The sequence below is a fragment of the Podarcis vaucheri genome, assembly GCF_965113315.1.
Source record: "Podarcis vaucheri genome assembly, chromosome: 5".
NCBI classification, from domain to species: Eukaryota; Metazoa; Chordata; class Lepidosauria; order Squamata; family Lacertidae; genus Podarcis; species Podarcis vaucheri.
Window position 1 is genome coordinate 56,117,702 of NC_138763.1, and position 7,162 is coordinate 56,124,863.

Here is a 7,162-nt window from a genome sequence, read left to right on the forward strand (position 1 = left end):
AACTCAGCCTGATGGGCGGGGTATAAATAATAATAATAATAATAATAATAATAATAATAATAATAATAATAATAATAATTTATTATTGATGTATTTCCAAGGGAGGGTGTTCCACAACCTGGGCACCACTACACAGGGCTATGGCTTTACTCCTTGTTGCTGTCCAGCACCTGGCACTCTAAGGGACACAGGGGCTCTGAACCTGAAATTTCCATGATTGTTACATTTTAACAGACATGTCCTCTATGATCAAGTGGGGAACCTATCTTATGTCAAGGGCTGCAATGCGTTCCAAGGATAGAATGGGCTAGAGTTGGCAGGGGGAGGGGCCAGATTCAAAAGTGGGTGGGGCTAGAGCTGTCTGTGGATAGTCTATTACCATCTTCCCCACTTTCTCCCTTTCCTATTTTCAATCATTTCCTTACACACACACACACACACACACACACACACACACACACACACACACCCTCCCTCCCTCTATTCTCCCCATTTCCATTTAACAATATTTGTGTACCAGTTATCTGCCGTTTACATTAAATTTATCAATAGAAGTCAAACTTTACTCATTTTCTACTTCCTCTTCTATAGGATTTACACACATCCACCCCATGATTTGCCCTCAAATAAGTCCCTGTGTCACAGGGAAGCTGCTTGCTTGGCTACTCTGCCTGTGAAAGGCAGCGACAGGTTAGAGACCCCGTAGCCTTATCGTGCATTCCCTTCGTCAGACAAAATTCCCACTGACATCAAAGGACCAAAGAGTGTGTGATTAAGCTCTATGTATAACTAGATTCCAAATTCACCTTGGTTCCCAGCTTCATTTGCGCACAAGATGAAAGTAAGCAAGTGATTATATGTTCTCAGATAATTGCACACATTATTAGTCTTCGGTGTGAGACAAAGCTTCTTTATAAACAGAAAGTTTGTTACTGCCAGAGGTCCACTTTAAAGCTTTCAGCTGACCAGTTTCGCAAGCTACCTAAAAAACTTGTCTCTCTGCCGAGCACAAACTCCTTCACTCAAATTTAATTACCATTGACTGGAATGTTATAAAGTAATTTATGATACGGGGGCAATACTGCTTTTGGAGTTTTAAAAATTAAAAGGCACAGTCTGATGTCATTTGAAAAATAGTGCTGTGGTATTTGAGTCATATATGCAGTTCACCGACGTTACAGATTAGGAAGCCTGACAAATGAAGTCATTCCCCAGAAGTATACATTTCCCCCCACCATGTTTCGTTTCATTGGGGAGGGGTCTCTTATTTCTTTATGTATTTTATTTCATTTATTCCTCACCTTTCCTCCAAGAAGCTCAGTGTAGCATGCATAGTTCTCCATTTAATCCCAACAACCTTGTGAGGTAGGTTGGGCCGAGAGGCAGTGACTGGCCCAAAACCACCCAGTGATATTCATGGTCAAGTTGGGATTTGAACCCTGGTCTCCAGGCCCTAGTCTGACACATTCTAAGTGCTACAGTACACAAAGCCAATCATGACATTCATTGGACGTCATTATAAATGGTTACCTCATTCCCCAAGCTCTGCAAAGGGTGGATCTGGCCAGGCAGCCATGAAAGAATTTGATAGAAGTCACTGCACACTTCTCTTTGTGTGAATAAACTCAGTTGCTGCCATCTTCATTTTGCCCTTCTTCCTGAAGCTTTGGGGCATCTTACAGGTATCATCTTTATACAGGTATTTAATGCACTGAAACATATGGAAGATGAGGCAGAACACTGTTGTATAGGTGAATTTACAATGTCAAGTGAGCCACAGATCAACAGGTATCTTACATGCACAAGCAAATGCACAGTCATGATTTGTACAAAAATTACAGCTGACAACTTCAAATCAATGACAATGTAGCTAGGAGATACAATATTCACTTCCAAATCTAAGCATCTCCGTGCTTTAATACATTTGGGTCACATATATAGCTCAATTTGTAGTGATTTGTCTTACTGAAGATCATCATCATTGTTTAGTTGTATGCTACTTTCTCACGGCAACCCATGCTCTAAATCACGGGTGTCAAACACAAGGCCCGTGGGCCGAATCCGTCCCGGCAGACCTCGTCACGTGGCCAGTGTAGCTGCCGCCGGCCGCCAGCCTTCACCTTTTATTCTCGCTTTTTTTTCTGACACAAGAAAGCCGCCTCTTCAGCGCATGCGTGGCAGCCTACAAGCCAGAGAACGTCTGCCCTCTAGCGGCGCCGGCCGTTCTACACAGGAAACCTCCACTTTACATGCATTCAGGAAACCTCCACTTGTTTTTATATTGAGCGCATGCCATCCTGTGATGTGACAGATCCAACCGCTGCCTGAACCCTTCTCTCCTGTACTGTAAGTCCTACAGATACAACCGGCCCTTTGAGGGGGACCAAACTGCTGATGCGGCCCCCGATGAATTTGAGTTTGACACCCCTGCTCTAAATGATGCATAGCAGCAAAAAATGTTATGTAAGATAATTCACTAGCATTTACAACATACAAACAATAGGTTATTAATGAGCATCACATTAATAAATATACAATCCACTGATAAGATGGGCCCCATTTAGGTGGATTAAAAAAATGGCTATTTTTGAGAAACTTTAAAAGTGGCACTTCATTGGAACTCAAGTATAAACATGCTAAAATGGAAATTAATGAGAGGCAATGATTCCAACGCAATACAGTTGACAACAATGAAAAATAATAGTGCTCTCAGGAACACTGGAAAGGGCAGTGAGCTGAACAAATCACTGCACAAACACTGGCTGCCTAGGATGCCAAAATACTCAACAGACCAAGAGACGTGACGTGAGGTGGAGTTGTGGAGGAAAGAAACAGCGGCATCCAGAGGGCAGAACAAACTTCAGAGTCTACAAAAAACTTCACACTGTTTACCAGAAAGTTTTTCTGTCTCTCTTTCTCTCTCCATTTGGGTATTCTTAAGAACCCAAAGGAAATGGAGCAATTTCTCTAACTCCATGTTTTATTATTCCATTTGCAAATGAGTCACAAAGGAAGACTTTTTTATTATTGGTAAAATGCTGGTTTCATGCTTTTTTTGTTTTTTTAAATAAAATTGTCAACGTGTTTTGGATTCTGAATTCATCGCCAGCTAGAAACTTTATAAAACAGCTCCTTTATACAAGTGAGGGCTGCCCATAACCTGGTGGACGTTTTTGTCAAAGAGAATATGGCCAATGTGGGGGGGGGACCCTCATATGAATTAAGCTTAGATAATATCCACATTTGGCTCCTCTAAATTTGGAAGGAGGGTCCATCTGAATGATTCCTTGGAGACTTTGGCTTTTGCGTAACTTTTATATTGAGGATTAGAAATGATGGCTTATTTCAGAATAGAAAAAGAAGGAAGGAAAACAGTTCAATTCCTTCAAAGCATGTACATCAAGGGGCTGCCAGCCTCCATAAGCTTGTGGGTACCACTTCTTTTTCTTCTGAGTGTGTGTTGTGGGCACCACATCTTCTGGTCACTTCCTGCCTCCCTCTCCTGGACCAGAGGTGGGAAGAGAAAAAGCATTCTGACACACACTTCTAATAGCCTAGGCTGATCTGGGCTTTGTCTACAACAGAAGAAGAGCTACTGAAAGAAAGCTATATAAGAATTTAAGACCTTGCTGGGTCATCAGGGTGGTGAACCTGTTGCCTTCCAGATTTAATTGGATTACAGATCTGATGATTCATGGCTATTAGCCATACTGGGTGGAGCTGATGGGAGTTGGAGACCAGCTATGTTGGGAGGGTCACAGCTTCCCCATCCTTGGGGTAGTCTGGAAGTTTTTTAGCAGCAGCCAGCCAGGCCCTCACAATGAGCATATACATGATGATTATATATTATAGAATCATGGAGTTAGAAGGGATCCTAAGTATCATCTAGGCCAACCCCCTGCAATACAGGAATATTGAACCTGCAGCCTTGGCGTTACAGGCACCACACTTTAATCAACTGAGCTGTCATGGAACTGACACAGCTAACATCCATGAAGATGCTCAATTTGTTCAGTGGTCCAACTCCTCACCTCCTCAAATCTAAGCTAGTTTATGTAACCGCTTGTATTATAACCGCTTCTACATTATAGAAGCCTGATGTCTCCTGGGAACTGTCCCAATTAATGGCCCTTTGGGCAACGACTTTCTCTTCTTTCCTAGGGCAAAGATGCTTCTGATACTATTTCAAATTTTAGTAATTATTTTAAAGTTAAAAGGAAACTGGCTCTATATTTAGACTTGTAAAGGAAAATGTGGCGGGATCCTTTTCTGGACTGTTTGTTTTATTTGCATATCAGAGCTCATACTATAACAAGCTTTTAACATGAAATTAGCCCCTGTTGAGTATAAAAGGGAGCAGATAATTATCTCCCTTTGATTTACATAGCCTGAGGTTGAAGGAAGAGGGAGACCGGAGGAAAAGGAGAGTTGTGGGGTGCATATGAACATTGTATTTTGCAAATGCCTCTCAAAAGTCACTGAATGGCTGGTCACTGCATAGGTATATCAGGGTATATTTAGCCACAGCTGATTTGAATTTGTGGGAAGAGAGTGTTTGTAAAGCTCAACACTTCAGAGATAATGTGGCACAGGTGACTCAGCAGGACTTCTGCTTTCAGCCTAGCTACTTCAAAACACAATAGGAATGAGTCATCAATCCATATATGGTAAACCTAACCACTGGACAGCTAACATATCGCCTGAGGGGCAGCAGGTGCCCCACAATGCAATCTTTTAGTCAGCTTGCCAGAGACTATTGGAATCAGAAGAATGTGAGCATACATTTTTAAATTTCATATATATAAAGTGTCTAGCCCTCATGGTTGTAAGGAAAAAACAAGTGTAATGACAAAAGGTGCAGGGGGAGCTAAAGAATCAAAACAAAGGAAATCCAGATTTTTTTGCATTATGTTTCAACATTCAGAAAGGGATAATGGAAACACAGTGCAACAGAGCCAATCAACTGCAGCTTAGTTCTGCCATGACTGCAAAAATTACGTACATGTTGTGTTAATTGTACTTACGTTGCACTTCCAAGCAAACAACTCCACCAAGATGAAATCCGAGATGTCAGCATTCTCATTAGAGGCAATGGAGCATTTGAACTCAAACTAATCAGCAACAGCTTTCTAGATTATTGTACATTTCTGACACAGCTGAGAATCCCTAACAAGAGGCTGCATTTATCTACCCATATACGGTCCTACTGACTGTCTGCAAAGACTGAAGATGAAGCAGAGACAAATCTGGAAGCTTCACAAAGTCTGTCCATGAACTTTCATGCAAGTCCACTCACCTTCCCTGGTGTGGCAGCATTGTGGGCCAGTGGTGGCCTCCCTTGGGCCCAATGCGGGGGCTCAAGTCACTGGAATTGTGCCTGAAAAGGTGAGGAGCTGGATTCAAGCCTGCCTGGGCAATTGGCCAATGGCAGGCAGGCTTGGACGCAGGGCTGGCCTTGGGGGTGGACCTGACACAGCAGGTAGGCTGCACCTGGTTTGTCTGCAAAGACTGAAGAGGAAGCTGAGACAAATTCTGAAGCATCACAATCATTAGGAAGTCACAACTGAATGATGCCCCACATTAAGTGTTCTTTGCACATCTGCAAGAAAGAAAGACGCATAGACTAGAACTGAAACACATGGTAGTATTCAACCCTGGAGGAATCTCAGTCCATTGTGCCCTTGTCCAGTGCCTTCTGAAGTAGTACAGTACCAGGGAGACAGTATCACAGTCCTTTTATGAATATGGATTCAGTTAAGTTTCACATTCCATGCATTAGAATATATTATGTAATATATAGCCTAGTCATAGAAATTTGCTTAATTTGCATATGTCACCCCAAGCGCCAGTGTAAGTCTGGGATTCATTTGCACTGAATTTTAACTTTTCAATTTGGGGTACATGCAGCGAAGCTTATATATGTATTTTGATTGTTTGGAAGAAATGACATTTCCGCATACACAAGCTAGACTTCCACAAACTAGTTTGTTACCTTTGGCAGCCTTTCAGAAGGAAGAACACACACTCACACATATATACATATATACTGGGTGGGTGAAATGCTCGCTTTCCGATTCAACAGATCTAATCAAATGACATTGAGCAAGATCTCATGCGCCAAGAGGGAGGAATATGGCTGTGTTTTCAATGTCATTGTGTGGCGTATGTCATTCTATGGTGCCAGCTGTTTTGCTGGTATCAATTAAGCAACTCGTCTTGTGTTTCTGCTGGGAAACCTCAACAATCCTACATTTTTTTTTCCTCAGAGAAAAAGAAATTGTCTATTTGTTAGCGAAATAATTAGAACAGAAGTTGGCACAAACCTTTCCCGGGGGTGGGAGGAAAGAAACATGCCCAAGGCTAATAGGAACGTTCTCCATCATAAGGCCATGTCAACCGAATGCCAAAACACTGACAAATATACAAAGTGTTCTGTAGGCAGTAATTCAAAACCCTTCGTTGGTATGATGTGTGCGAATTAGCAGAGCGTTGTTGTGAAAAAAGGAAAAGCCTTCATCGAAGCTGCAGAAATGACTGCTTTAGCTTTTTCTGTACATGCTTGAGAGAGAGTAAGCCAAACTGTATCCCACCCTCACGTTCAAGTGAAGTAGACAGATATCTGGGTTTCGTGCTAGAAGGGATTTTGACCTTTGTTCTTCCAGCTGTAGAGTTTTGTGAGACTGCTGTCTCATTTCACCTCTAGAAAGTTCCATTTACTGCACTCCTGCTGATGGAGCTATACAGCTGTGAGGAACCTGTGGCCTTTCAGATGTTGCTGAACTCCAACTCCCATCAGGCCCAGCCAGCATGGCTGATGGTTAGAGAGGAGGATGGGAGGTTTTGTGGAAGGCTTTCCTAAAAATGATCAGATTTTACAAAGCAACAACCATGATATTTGCACAGTACAGTGGTACCTTGGGTTACATACACTTCAGGTTACAGACTCCGCTAACCCAGAAATATTACCTCAGGTTAAGAACTTTGCTTCAGGATGAGAACAGAAATCATGCTATGGCAGTGCAGCAGCAGGAGGAGGCCCGATTAGCTAAAGTGGTGCTTCAGGTTAAGAACAGTTTCAGGTTAAGAACAGACCTCCGGAACGAATTAAGTTCTTAATCCGAGGTACCACTGTATCTAATTTAAGTTGAAGTTCCTGTTCATT